The 15802-nt window shown below is 42.2% G+C and overlaps 1 pseudogene; it reads right to left on the bottom strand.

Annotated features, from left to right (window-relative positions):
* Positions 1-6041: 6041 nt before the first annotated feature.
* Positions 6042-9351, bottom strand: LOC120858014 (annotated as a pseudogene).
* Between the last annotated feature and the right edge of the window lie 6451 nt (positions 9352-15802).

Genomic DNA, 15802 nt, shown 5'->3' on the forward strand with positions numbered 1-15802 from the left:
AGGCACATCCTTATAAAAAGAGGAAATTTGGAGGCAGGCACATCCTTATGAAAAGAGGAAACCTGGAGATAAACACACATACAGAGAGAACACTCTGTGAGTATAAACACCATCTACAAGCCAAGGAAAGAGGCCAGGAACAGACCCTTCCTTCTTGGCCCTTGAAGGAAACAGCCCTGCCAACAGCTTGGCTTTAGCCTTTTGGCCTCCAGAGGTAAGGCAGATTTTTGTTGGTTGAGCTACGCAGTCTATGCTATGATGTTAAGGTAGCCCCAGAAAACTGTGATTCCCGTCTAGCTCTGACTCAAACTTGCCCTCCCTGGAGGACACCTGCTTCCTCTGCATCTCTCTCTGGTGGAGGATTGTTTTCTCTCAATCCATCCCCTACTTATCTGAAGTTCACAGCATTGGACTTTACCTGGCTCCCTTCCATGTTCCTGACATCTGCCAACATTCCAATGGACCCCTATCAATCACTGATGGCTCGAGGACCTGGCTTGCCGTCTTCTTCCCTTCACATCATTTCCAAGATTGATCCATCCAGCACCTCAGCCCCTTGACCACTCATCAGATGAGTGGCAGGGCTGTGGTTCAGAGTCTTTGTTTCCTTCTATAGTCCCGCGGCCGACAGGTGAAGCATCTGGATTCTGGAGTTAATCTACCTGGGGTTGATTTCTGTCACTGTCACCTAGAACTGAGTCCTCAGGCACATCTAACCTCTCTGTGTATCAATGTCTTTGCTTATAAAGTGAGAATAAGACTAGCATCTACTTTATGAAGTTGTTTTGAGGACTAAATGAGAAAAGACAAATAAGAAACTATATGCTACATAATAAACTCATAATAAATGCTAATATTGGGACTTCACTGGTAGTCTAGTGGTTAAGACTCTACGCTTCCAATGCTGGGGCCATGGGTTCAATCCCTGGTCAGGGAACTAAGATCCTTGTACCGTGGGATCTTAGTGGTATCACATGCTGTATCATGCAGCCCCCTAAAATTGCTAGTATTAGTATTCAGTTCAGTTCAGTTCAGTCGCTCAGTCGTGTCCGACTCTGCGACCCCATGAATCGCAGCACGCCAGGCCTCCCTGTCCATCACCAACTCCCGGAGTTCACTCAGACTCATGTCCATCGAGTCAGTGATGCCATCTAGCCATTTCATCCTCTGTCGTCCCCTTCTCCTCCTGCCCCCAATCCCTCCCAGCATCAGAGTCTTTTCCAATGAGTCAGCTCTTCTCATGAGGTGGCCAAAGTACTGGAGCGTCAGCTTTAGCATCATTCCTTCCAAAGAAATCCCAGGTCTTATCTCCTTTCGAATGGACTTGTTGGATCTCCTTGCAGTCCAAGGGACTCTCAAGAGTCTTCTCCAACACCACAGTTCAAATGCATCAATTCTTCGGCGCTCAGCCTTCTTCACAGTCCAACTCTCACATCCATACAAGACCACAGGAAAAACCATAGCCTTGACTAGATGGACCTTAGTCGGCAAAGTAATGTCTCTGCTTTTGAATATACTCTCTAGGTTGGTCATAACTTTTCTTCCAAGGAGTAAGCGTCTTTTAATTTCATGGCTGCAGTCACCATCTGCAGTGATTTTGGAGCCCCAAAAAATAAAGTCTGACACTGTTTCCCCATCTATTTCCCATGAAGTGATGGGACCAGATGCCATGATCTTCGTTTTCTGAATGTTGAGCTTTAAGCCAACTTTTTCACTCTCCTCTTTGACTTTCATCAAGAGGCTTTTTAGTTCCTCTTCACTTTCTGCCATAAGGGTGGTGTCATCTGCATATCTGAGGTGATTGATATTTCTCCCGGCAATCTTGATTCCAGCTTGTGTATTAGTATTAGTATTAATATATCCTGGAAATAAAAGCAGTCTAGCAGACAGAACTTTGTAACCCAAGAGGATGATAACAGAATAAGAGGAACAAGCCAAGAAATTGTTTACTTGATTATATATTATATTCTTTATATACTGGTTACTTTATATATTGATGGTAGAAACAGGTATGTAATACAGACTTTCAAAGACTCAGACAGTGACAATGCAATAAACAGAATTAACTCAGTGTATAAGTCAAGGTCCAATCCATAGACAGAAATTATGTAATTTGACTTTGCTATATATACAGCAGAAATTAACACAATGTTGTAAATCAACTCTACTTCAATAAAAGAAATTTTTAAAATTACATGATTTATTTAACCAGAGAGAATTTGACATAAATAATTATTTAATATGGAGTTGGTAACTGAAAGTTTAAAAAGAGAGATAGAGAATTTAAGATTTCATGGAGGTAGAAACTGTAGGATGTAGTTACCAGCCTGAAGTCTGGGAGAACAAAGGGGAGAGTCTGGCATTATAAAAACTTAGAAATTGGGAGAAGGGACCCCATTAAGGCTAAGTTCAGACCTCTGAAGAGACAACATTGTTCAGCACGTGCTGGTGGGGGGCAGAATTGCCCAATGAAACTGGTACTGCCAGGGCTGGAAAAAATGGCAAATAGATAGGAAAGAATTGCCACTGGTGGGGTGAGGTGGAGTTCCCAAAGTGAGGCTTATTAGAACAGTGAGGAGGCAGGAAGGAGCAAGTCCTTTCTGCCTCCTCCAGCCTCACAGCATCTCTCTTGCATCCCCAGCAACAGACACTAAGAGGGAACCAACTGAAAGAGCAGAAATGTGGTTGGGAAGTCTCAGTACTCATGTGGCAACAAAGCAGAGAACAGAAGGAGCTAAGAGACAATAGCTTAATAATCAGTACAGGTGGGTTATAGATATGGGAGAAAAATAAGGAAATGGGGTGGGGTGGGGTGGGAAGGGGCTGGGTTATCCAATAAAAAGATAAACTTCATAATTAATGCCAATACATGTGTACTTATAATGGCAATATATATTTATATATATTTATTTATGGCAATATATTTATGGCAATATATATTTATTATGCATTTGAAGGAGATACGATTTAGAAAAATCTTCCATAACCACCCCTACACACACCCAGAAAAATACCCTGCTGGATTCCTATGACTAAGCTGATCAGGGAATCCCTTGTTTTGCTTTATTTATTTTTTAAATATTTATTTTATATTGGAGTAGGCTTCCCAGGTGCCTAAGCGGTTAAAAAAAAAATCCACCTGCCAGTGTAGGAGACATGGGTTCGATCTCTGGGTCGGAAAAATCCCCTGGCAAAGGAAATGGCAACCTACTACAGTGTTCTTGCCTGGAGAATCCCATGGACTGAGAAGCCTGGCGGGCTACAGTCCATTGGGTTGCAAAAGAGGTCTACAATACTGAGTGACTAAACAGCAACAACAGAGTTCATTAACAGTATTGTGTTAGTTTCAAGTGTACAGCAAAGTGATTCAGTTATACATATACATGTATTTATTCTTTTTCAAATTCTTTTCCCATTTAGGTTATTACAGATTGCTGAGCAGAGTTCCCTGTACAATACAGTAGGTCTTTGTTAGTTATCTATGCCTTTGTTTCTTTTCTGAGAGCCACTGAGTGACATTCTTCCAGAATTTAAAAAGCAGATCACACCTCCCAGAGCTAAACTTTAATTGCACAGGACTAAGATGTGGTAAGCGACCTTCTAAGACATCAAGAAAGTGACAGGCTGAGGGCAAAATTTTTCTAAACATGCCAGACACAGAGCTGATCTCTATAGGAAGAGCAGTATTACAAATACTTAAAAACATGAACATACCAAGTAACAATTCATAAAGGAAGAAATGTAAATGCCCCATAAATATGAAAAAAGTTTAACCAAGAAAATGCAATGTCATACTATTTTCTCAGTAAAAATAATAGACTGAAAAAAATACTAATATTCAGTGTTGCCAAAAGTTAGTAAAACAAGAGGGACTCAAATTCTTGGGCACTATTGGTGAGAGTATTGCAAACTTTCAGTGGGGCTACTTGTTAATAAGTATCAACAGCTTTAAGTAAAACTATGTATATCCTTTCACCCAGATATTTCACTTCTGGGAATTTATTTGAAAGAGATACTTAAACAGAAGTACATGGGTTTGTACCAGGAAGGTTTTTGTTTTTATGTTTGCCCATGGCATGTGGCATATGAGATTTTAGTTCCCCAATCAGGGATCAAACTTGAGCCCTCTGCATGAAAAGCATGGAGTTTTAACTACCAAATCACCAGAGAAATCCCAGGAAGTTCTTTGAAGTGCTTTTTATAGCAAAAAAGAGAAAGAAAATAAAAGAGAAAAGAAACCATCTAAACATTAAATGAGAATGTCAGTTAAATAAGTTATGGAACATACACAACCATAAAAAGATGTTCTCAATGTATTGTTAAGTAAAAATGCTGGTTGAAAAACTATATTTGATCTATTTTTTGTCCCCAAATTATAAATTATGCAACTATAAAGGGAAATTTAAATATAAAAATATAAAAGGAAAAGACTGAAAAAGCCTATGCTAAAAAATGTCAAAAGTTTTTTCTCTGGCTAGGTGATTTTTGGTTACTTCTTTGCTTAGTTGTAGTTTCTAATTTTTCAACATGTATGGTTTATGAACAGGGCAAGAAAAGAGAAGCAAAAACTTACTGGTCACTGAAACTGCTAGTATACTTAAAGACAGCTATACCATCAGGAAGGACATGAGGAGCCCTTGGAAGGGCAGATGGACAAGGGTGGTGGTTGGTGTGGATTGGAAGCCGGTAGCTTCATCTGCCCAACCAAGGAGATTCTGACACTAGAGCAGAAGTAAAAATAAAATCTCAAACTTGTTCCAAACACGGCAAACATCCACAATTCAAGAATAGAGGAATTAGAGTTAACCTCTGTCGAACCACATCTTGATGTCAAGAAACCCAGGAATGGTCCAGTCCCTTGAGTTCCACAGGAGAAAATATGTCATCTCAAAAATTAAGAAAAAAATGTTGGAAGGAACTGAAGCATTCAAATAATTGGATTTCAAAAATAAAGGCAAATACTTCTTATCTCATGGTAAGATAAGAAGTATTGAAAAGGCTGAGACAGAACTGCCTAGGTTCAAATACTACTGTCAGCAGAACTTCAAACAAGTTACTCAGTCTCTCCATACCTCTGTTTCCTTACTTCCAAACTGGGGATGCTATGAAGGTTCAGTGGGATGATCCATGGAATGGGCTTACAGCTTGCCCCGGGAAAGTATGTGTTCAGTATACGCTTCTGCTTCATTATCCTGTATGTTTTTGTTTTAACTTATTTTTTGCTTCTCTTTTGTCCCCTTCCTTTCTATAGGTCACATTCTAGAATTTTCCCTAATTAATTTTGATTTGCCTATGCTGTTTTGAATGTGTATCTTAGTACATCATTTTTAAAATTGAGTATAGTTGATTTACAAGGTTGTGTTAGTTTCTGGTGTACAGCAAAATGATTCAGTTGTATATATAAATGTGTGTATACACACATGGGCTTCTCAGGTGGTACAGTGGTAAAGAATCCTCCTGCCAATGCAGGAGATGCAAGAAACACGAGTTCGATCCCTGGGCCAAGAAGAGTAGGATATGACAACCCACTCCAGTATTCCTGCCTAGGAAATCCCATGGATAGAGGAGCCTAGTGGGCTACGTTCGTGGGGTCACAAAGAGATGGACACAACCGAGCAAGCATGCATATACTTACACGTTTTTTAATATTCTGTTCCTTTGTGGTTTTTTGTTTAGTTTTTATTTCACAATCATAAACTTAACTTTGCCATCCAGCTATACTTGGAGGGAGATTAGGAAAATGTGGAACCCAAAGAACTGCAGTGAGAGCACAAAGATTAGAGGGTATTTTGAGCAGATGGGGGTGTAGGGGTGGTCTCCTGAGCTACAAAAGAACGGACTGGTGGTTAAGATAAAACACAAATCAAAGGCTTCCCTGGTGGCTCAGTGGTAAAGAATCTGCCTGCCAATGAAAGAGACACAGGTCTGATCCCTGGTCCAGGAAGATCCCACATGTCATGGAGCAATTGAGCCCAGGGGCCTCAACTATTGAGTCTGTGCTCTAGAGCCTAGGAACCACAACTATTGAACCCGCATGCCACAGCTACTGAAGCCCACTCACCTAGGGCCTGTGTTCCACAACAAGAAAAGCCGCCACAGTGAGAAGCTGGCACACTACAACTAGAGTAAAGCCCTCGCGGCAATAAAGACCCAGCACAGCTAAAAATAAATAAACAAAAATCAAATTTATTTATTAAACCTGTCCACAGTCAGCTATGGTGGCCTTCTTGCTGGTCTTGCCATTCCTGCACCCAGAGCATGTCATGGCTTCCACAATACTCGTGCCCTCTTTCACCTTGCCAAAGATCACATGCTTGCCTTCCAACAGTCTTGGCACTGCAGATAAAAAACTGAGAACCATTTCTGTTGGGACCAGCATTTGCCACGAACAAGATGTCAGGACTCATACGCTTCAGGATGAAATTCTCATCATCAGACTTCGCACCATACATGGACTTGCCTTTATGGCATGTGAAGCCACTACCCTGGCACACAAATCCCGGAATTATTCTCCTAGTGCTCAGAGTACGGAAGTTTTCTGCCGTTTTGGAACTTTGTCTGCAAACAGCTCCAATGTGTTAACAGTTTTACTAGATGAGCTGTCGCCTCTCGGTTTCCAGGTCCCTTCCCTCAAAGGAGATGCAGCCCAAGAGCTCACCGTCAACGGCGCTGCGGAAGAATACAGTGCGGCAGGCCGTGGCCAACAGCACGAGAGGCTCCAGGGCGGCAGCCTCTGCAAGGTCTCTATTGTGGTTTATTACAGCGCATTGAGTATAGTTCCCTGGCCATACAGTAGGACTTTATTGTTTATGTGTTTTATGTACCGGAGTGTGAAGAGGAACTAAAGAGCCTCTTGATGAACGTGAAAGAGGAGAGTGAAAAAGTTGGCGTAAAACTCAACATTCACAAAACTAAGATCATGGCATCTGGTCCCATCACTTCATGGGAAATAGATGGGGAAACAATGGAAACAGTGACAGACTTTATTTTGGAGGGCTCAACCCACTCCAGTATTCTTGCCTGGAAAACCCCATGGACGAAGGCGCCTGGTAGTCTACTGTCCATGGGGTCGCAAACAGTCCGACTCAACTGAGCAACTTCACTTTCCAAAATCACTGCAGATAGTGCCTTCAGCCATGAAATGAAAAGATGCTTGCTTCTTGGAAGAAAAGCTATGACAAATCTAGACAGTATTAAAAAGCAGAAACGTTACTTTGCCGACAAAGGTCTGTCTAGTCAAAGTTGTGGTTTTTCCAGTAGTCATGGATGGATGTGAGAGTTGGACTGTAAAAATGGCTGAGCACTGAAGAATTGATGCTTTCGAATTGTGGTGTTGGAGAAGATTCTTGAGAGTCCCTTGGACTGCAAGGAGATCAAACCAGTCAAGCCTACAGGATATCAATCCTAAATATTCATTAGTAGGACTGATACTGAAGCTGAAGCTCTAATACTTTGGCCACCTGATGCAAAGAGCCGACTCATTAGAAAAGACCCTGATGCTGGGAACTATTGAGGGCAAGAGGAGAAGGGGACAACAGAGGACGAGATGGTTGGAGAGCACCACCAACTCAATGAATATGAGTTTGAGCAAACTCTGGGAGATAGTGAAGGACAAGGAAGCTTGGCCTGCTGCAGTCCATGCAGTCAGAGTCAGACACAACTTAGCAACTGAACAACAACAACGAAAGTATGTATCTGGGGCTTCCCAGGTAGCAATAATGGTAAAGACCTGCCTGCCAGTACAGGTCTGAGCTGCTTATTGGGTGCCAACAGCCTCGACAAGCTATTCAGAGGAAAGTGGGGGCTAGGGGCGGGGGCGGGCAGGCATCTGGCTTCCTGCTCCAGCCACCCCTTTGCAGAAGGCTGGCAGCAATGGCTCCTACCAGATGACCTCCACTTTCCCTGGGACCAGGGCTTCCCTAGTGGCTCAGGTGGTAAAGAAACTGCCATCAATGCAAGAGACCTGTGTTTGATCGCTGGGTAGTGAAGATCCCCTTGGAAAAGAGAATGGTAACCCACTCCAGTATTCTTGCCTGGAGAATTCCATGGACAGAGGAGCCTAGTGGGCTACAGTCCATAAGGTCACAAAGAGTCAGACAAGATTGAGTGAGTAACATTTTCACTTTCTTTCCCTGGGACAAGGGGACAGATAGCACCACTGTTGGGCTGTCACCAGGAGTCTTTCGACTTCAGGTGGCAGAAACACTTTGTCCTTTTCGTACAACTTTGATCTCATCTATCCCACGTTAGTTTGTTTTTTGGGAGGTCTCTGCCCTGCTCACTCTCCCAAACACACACCCTGATCTTCAGAGATTCTGTGACTCAGACATTGGGGGTTCCAGGATTCCAATTGCTCAGGTTTCTGAGGTTATAAGACTTTAGCATCCACAAGAACTCTTTCTCAAAGGTCCCAGTTTCTGAACAGGAAGAATGCAAGCCCCGGTCCAAAATCATCAAACATCCCAATGGGTCCAAATGCTGTTTATATCAAAAGAGTGAAAAAATCAAACCAGCCTTATAGGAAATCTCCTGATGAATTCTCAACAAGCATGAGAAGAAAAGGACGTGGCTTATAAAAGTCCACTTAACAATAATAACCACGTCACTAGCACAGTCCCTCGACGGTTTTGTATTTACAGGACCAGATGGGGGTGGGGGGGTAGGGTAGGAAAGTATGACCAAAGTGTCTACAATTCCCTCCAGACTCCAGCCAGCCTGCACTGCGCCCCAGTTCCCCGTGGGACCAGGGGCCCCAGCTCAAATGCTCAGAGTTTCTGTTAAAGCTTAGACTTCTTTCCAGGTGGTCTTCTCTTTGTTAAGTCAGAGTTTTGGAGGTGAGTGTTATATGCCAAGGAATGTACAAGTTAGACATCCTTATTTTCACAAACTCAGTGACAAAGGAAGGCGCTACTATCACAAGCCCATTTTACATATGCGGAAACTTAATCTCTAACCAAGTTACCCAACTAAGAAGTGATGAAGACAGGACCCATATTTTCACCCATGGAGCCAGATGCCTAGCCTGTTTTCATGCTATTCACAGCCTCCCTCCAGCTGGTAACTGTTTTTCCCTTTCCTCCCCATGCCTTCCAAAAGTTGGCCCCACACTTCCTTCCTTTCGTCCATCCCTCAGTGCCCCTAAAAATAAATCTCCAAACCAAGGCTATTGTGAGGGTTTACTGCACCAACTTCTGGGGGAAATGGACCAGGAGCCAGAATTTCAAAGGAGGAAAGTCCCAAAGTTTACAGCCTGGGAAGACGGCTCGAAGTCTCTCACCACAACAGTGTTTACTTGGATCCCTGCCCTGGCCTCTCTTCTCCAAAGCCAGGCTCGTCAATCCACAACCTCATCTGGCCCTATCTTTCAGGAAAACCCCTCTTCTGTCACATCCATCAGCCAGAAGAGTCAAGGAAACATATTCAGGTCACGTTCACGGATCTCAGCCTTGAGCACTGCAAAGAATAGAAGTCACTCCCTCCCAGAAAAGCGGCATCCTCTGTTTATCAGAGAGATGGGAAATGTCAGCTCTCAATCCCGCCACGCCCCTTCTGGAGCCAGGAGAGAAAGACTTGATCCGTGTCACTTCATGTCCACGCATGTCCAAAGTGACCCAAGGGAAGGAGCCAATGCTCTCATAACATCATAGAGAGAATAATTAGTTCACACAAAATGAACCTGAAGTTGTGAAAACCAGAGAGCATGAACCTCCCACGGAAACTAACTCTTAAACTGTTTATAAACTGAAGCTGATTTAAAATGTCATGTGAGTTTCAGATGTACAGCAAAGTGATTCTGTCATATAGGTGGGGTGGAGGAAAATGTTACTAGATCTTAAAGTAATCATCTGTCAAAGGTTCAAGGACAGGGAGGGAATATTTTCAAATGACAGGAATGAAGCCATGTAGAGTGTGAGGTTATGGGTGATTTTCAGTATCACTGTCTTGTTTTTCTGCATTTTCTAAGAGGAATATATTGTTGTTGTTGTTTAGTCACTAAGTCATGTCTGACTCTTTTGTGACCCCATGGACCATAGCCAACCAGGCTCCTCTGTCCATGGGATTTCCCAGGTAAGAATACTGGAGTGGGTTGCCATTTGCTTCACTAGGGGATCTTCCTGACTCAGGGATCGAACTTGTGTCTCCTGCATTGGCAGATGGATTCTTTACTACTGAGATACCAGGAAAGTCCGAAGAGACTAAATATCATCTCTATAATCAGGAAAAATTACAGTGAACGTTAGTAAAAGCATCATAATGTTTTAAAAAGTCAGGCCAGCTTCTTGACTTAGAAGAACTCATATTCACATGGAAGAATATGACACCTGGTATTGTATAGATCTTAAACTTTTGGAGAACTTCAAAATGTGTAATGATGTCTAATTTGGGTAACTGGTGAGAAATGCTTTTGAGTGAGGTATCTACTGAGGCTGTGCTTTCTATGCTGTGCTGTGCTGTGCTTAGTCACTCAGTCGTGTCTGACTCTCTGTGACCCCATGGGCTGTAGCCCACCAGGCTCCTCTGTCCACGGGATTCTCCAGGCAAGAATACTGGAGTGGGTTGCCATTTCCTTCTCCAGGGGATCTTCCCAACCAGTGGGTCAAATCTAGATCTCCCACATTGCAGGAGGATTCTTTATCATCTGAGCCACCAGGAAAGTCCATATATATCTTCTTTTTCAGATTCTTTTCCCTTAGATGTTATTACAAAATATTGAGTATTGTTCCCCATGCTATACAGTAGGTCCTTGCTGGTTATCTATTTTATAAATATTAGTGTGTATACATTAATCCAAAACTCCTAATTTATCCCTCCCCATCCTAAATTTTTAATCTCTAGGATACCTTTAATGTCTTAGTGATACTTAGAAAAGAATATGTGTAACATGTGTGAGGCCTGGCGTGCTTTGATTCATGGGGTCGCAAAGAGTCAGACACGACTGAGCGACTGAACTGAACTGAACATGTATGTAAGCTACAAAGTATAACAAACAGTTGTGAACCCACCACTCACACCTGAGTCCAGCAACACATTACGCATCATTTTTACCCAACTGTCTTTCTCCCCTATGTATTCCCTCCTTTCCTCCTGGAAGCAATTGCTATCCAAATTGTGTTTGCTATTTTTTTTTCATAGTTTTTGAGCTTCATAAAAATAGAAGCCTATCTTCTGAGGCTTAATTTTTTTCACTCGGTTATGTTTCTAAAACTCTTTCATGTTGCCATGTGTGTTTCACCATTGTGATCAAATCAATGAATGAATCTACAATTCTCTGGACGAGAGCTCAACTGGATAACCTTGTTGGGGGTTATTAGAAAGAGAGCTACTGTATCCCGGTCCCGTGCAAGAGTTCACTGTTGGATCATAAGCTACGTGAACGTTCAACTCTACAAAACAATGGAAAATGGTTTTCCAAAGAGGGTGAATTACTTTACATCCCTCTTATTATTACTGGACATCTTTTCATTATTCATTGGCCATTTATTTGCTCCTCCTTGGTGGAAAACATATTCATGTTTGTTGTTCATTTTAAATAGAATTGCTTGTATTTTTCTTTTCTCTATGTGGGAATTCTTTATATATTCTAGACTAATCTTTTATCAGTTATATATCTTGCAAATATATCTTTTAGCTTTTGGCTTATTTGTTCTCTTACATCTTTTGGTAAACAGAACTTTGTATGTTTAACATAATCAAATGTATTGATATTTATTTTTGTTTTGTTTAAGAATTTCTTCCCCACTCCAAGATTAGGTAGGGAATATTAGGTATATCTTCTCTAAGTATTATTTTCCCTTCCTACAACCTAATACATCTAAAACTGCCTTTGGGAATTGTTTGACAGAGATTCAGTCTCATTCGTTTTGCGTTCCATATGGTTGAACAGTTTGCCCAGGTACCATTCTTTGATTTTCTTCCTCCTTTCGCATGTGAAAGTGAAAGTGAAAGTCCCTCAGTCGTGTCTGACTCTTTGTGACCCCATGGACTACATAGTCCATGAAATTCTCTCGGCCAGAATACTGGAGTGGGTAGCCTTTCCCTTCTACAGGGGATCTTCAAACCCAGGTTTCCCGCATTGCGGGCAGATTCTTTACCAGCTGAGCCACAAGGGAAGCCCAAGAATACTGGCATGGGTAGCCTATCCCTTCTCCAGGGGATCTTCCCAACCCAGGAATTGAACCGGGGTCTCCTGCATTGCAGGTGGATTCTTTACCAATTGAGCTATCAGGGAAGACCAAATCTGCAAAACTTTGTTGCTGTTTAGTTGCTAAGCCAAACCCGACTCTTTGCAACCCCATGGTCTGTAGCCCTCCAGGCTCCTCTGTCCATGGGATTTCCCAGGCAAGAACACTGGAATGAGTTACCATTTCCTTCTCCAGAGGATCTTCCTGACCCAGGGATTGAACCCTCATCTCCTGCATTGGCAGGCAGGTTCTTTACCACTGAGCCACCTGGGAAGCCCACAGATCTGCAAAGTTACTTCTATCATATATCAAATACATTTATGCCTGATGTTCCTGAGCTCTCTGTTCTGCTCCATTGCCAGACTATCAATTCCTGTCCAAATACCATGCCATTTTCTTTTCCGTTGCTTTAAAATAAGTCTTGCTATCTGGAGGGCATGCCTCATCACTATTCTCTTCAGGAGTACTGACTATTCCAAGTCCTTTACTCTTCTCATATCAATTCTAGAATAGGTTTGTGAAACTCTAAACAACAAAAATATTATTGGAGTGTATTTTCTAATTGCATTAAACCCATGGATCCCTGTGGATCAGGGGGAGGAACTGACATCGATATGGACAGAGTCTGCATCAGCATTTGTCAATGCTGATTTATCAGCATCATCTTAAACGTTGGAAGTTCTGTAAATGACTTTCTTAAGATTGAACTCTTTCAAGAGTGTCAGAGTCTTAGGCTTTGTGATTGCAGCAAGCACAGTCAGGAAAAAAATGTGTTTACCCTTGCTCGAAAATTCTTTGTTCATGGACTGTAATGTATAAATCCCACCAGGGAGAAATTAAAGCTGAAACACTGCTTTTCATTAGAAGTTCAGGAAGGGAGTGTGCATAACAGTTTTCCAGGAAGGATGATAACATCTCACCAGTCTGGTTTGTTGTTCTTTTTTTCTCGTCCAGAATGCCTGCACTGAGTATGCACCATGGGCGCAAAGTGGTTGCTAATCAGTCAGATGATATTTCTCTGGTTACTCATGCTGTCTGGTTTGCACAATAGTGGACAACACTTCTTATCTAAACTAAAAAGAGTTTGGCTGCTGCTTCACAATCGCTTTCTAAATGTCTCTTGCAAAATGTCTCTTTTGGCTCATGCTAACCTGGATTTACACAGTGGAGAAAATTCTAGGAAATACAGTTGCAGTTTAGCTAAGTCAATACAAGTCCAAAAATTATGTTGACCTTTTTGTTTATCATTTGCTTTTGCATCTCAGACCATCCCTTAAGGGCCATTTTCCTTAGTCTTGAAGCATGTATTTTAAAGATACTTTTAGTTCAGGTATCTTTTTTCTTCGTTGAAGTATAGTTGATTTACAATGTTGGGCTAATTTCTGATATAGGCATAGTTCAGGTATCTTGATGACAGATTTTCCATATTTATCCATACTTGATTTCATTTCATATTCATTGCCTCCCTGGTGACTCAAACAGTAAAAAACCTGCCTGCCATGCAGGAGACCTGGGTTCGATTCCTAGGTCAGAAAGATCCCCTGGAGGAGGGAATGGCAATCCACTCTAGTATTCTTGCCTGGAGAATTCCATGGACAGAGGAGCTTGGCAGGCTATAGTCCATGGGGTCACAAAGAGTCAGACACGACTGAGCGACTAACACACACACTTTCATTATTTTTATTTATTTTTGGCTGCAGTGGATCTTTGTTTCAGCACGTGAGCACCTCATCGCTGGTGGACTTTTGTCTAGTTGTGGCGAATGGTGGCTTCTCTTGTTGTGAAGCACAGTCTCCAGAGCGCCTGGACTTTAGTAGTTGTGGCTCACAGGCTTAGTTACCCCTGTTGCATGTAGGATCTTAGTTCCCAGACCAGGATTGAACCTATGTCTCCTGCATTGCCAGCTGATTCTTAACCACTGGACCACCAAGGAAGTCCTCTCACCTTCATTCCTGAAAGATGATTTTACTGACCATAAAGTTCTAGATGGAAAGTTATGTTCTCTAAAAATCTGAAGGTACGATTATAATGGTTTTGTCTTCCATTGGTGCGATTGAAAAGTCTGCTTCTCATTCTAATTGTTATTTGGTAGTGATCTTCACTTTCTCTTACTGCTTTTAACATATTCTCTTGGGCTTCCATGTTCTGTAGTTTTGATCTATTGTAGCCAGTTATGACCATTTTTTATTCAGCCTGCCTATCCATACATGTTTCTTATATCCATAGATTTAAGTTTTTCATCAGTTTTGAAATACTTTATCTGCCATCTATTTAAACATCACCTCTTTGCCACTCTCTGTATTTTCTCATACTGAGATCCTGATTTTTTTTAAATCTCATTCTATTGTTTACATCTCTTAATTCCATCTTTATACTCTCCAACTACTTGTCTCTCTGTTATATTCTGAGTAATTTCTGGTTTTATCTTTCAATTCACTAATTTTCTCATCACCTGTGTGTAATGTTTTGATACACATTAACTCATCCACTGTCTTTTCTGCCTCAACAGATGTACACACACATACACCCATACATACACCATTTTTCTTTTGCAAATCTGCCTGGTCATTCACTTTAGGTTGTTTATTGTTATGATTTCATCCTTTATTTCTTTGAACACTTTAGCCATGGAGTTCAATAATCTGCAGACCCTGGGAGTCTAAAGCTATCATTTATTCTCACTGCCTATTGTCACTCACAGAGATTCAGTGATCTTTGACAAGGAGATTTTATTGCATTTTAATTCAAGTGGCTCCAGTCAGCCTAACTGGGAACACTTCACTCCAGAGGGGACTTTTTTCTGCTTAGAGGCAGGGATACCACTCTCTCGGAATCACCTCATCCTTTACCCCTAGGCCTTGATCTAGCACAAGAGCCCCTGGTCCATGCTCTTTATGCCATGGCCTCCCTGGGCCTCAGCATTCTAACAGTAGCACTGCTTCTGCATTCCAGAACATCCTCCCAGAGTCTGTGGGTTCTGACCCCAGGTCTTATCATGGGATTTTTTTTTTTTTTCAGCAGGGGTGGGTAGTGGTATGGGAGGATCATTGGAGAACCCCCTGCTTCTTCTTAGCATCATGATTCTTCAAAGAGTGCATGCTATCTAGGGTCTCATTGTGCTGTAGCAGTAGGGCCTCTCAACTTTCAATGGTTGGTTTTTAGTACTTTTTAATCAGTTAAATGTTTGTTTCACTGAGAAGAGGGGTCTGCCAAGCTCCTCCTGCAGTCTTACTGAAGGTGATATCTACTGACATTTTGGCTGCTTAGGAGAGAAAAGGCTTCAGCTCACGGAGGGAGATCCTGCCATTCTGTTTCTTCTTCCTCCCCAGAGGGGCCAGAGTCCACCCTCCCTTCACCCCTTACTTACAATGAAGACCACCAATACCACAACTCAGGTCTCTGCCCTTCTGCAGAGTAGCAGGAATAAGAGGGCAGAGAAAGCCCCTGACTTTGGTCACACAGAGGGCTTGGTGTTGGCCTGACTCAGAGGGTACCCAGGGAAAGATGACTTCCATGAGGCAAGTGGTTACTCCTAGGAAAGGGTTTAAAAAGGAGTGACCAGAAGGGACAGGGGTGTCACTGGGTTTCCCCACACAAGGGGACAGGGTGAGGAAACAGGT

Source organism: Oryx dammah, unplaced genomic scaffold (genome assembly GCF_014754425.2).
Source record: "Oryx dammah isolate SB20612 unplaced genomic scaffold, SCBI_Odam_1.1 HiC_scaffold_29, whole genome shotgun sequence".
Lineage (NCBI taxonomy): Eukaryota > Metazoa > Chordata > Mammalia > Artiodactyla > Bovidae > Oryx > Oryx dammah.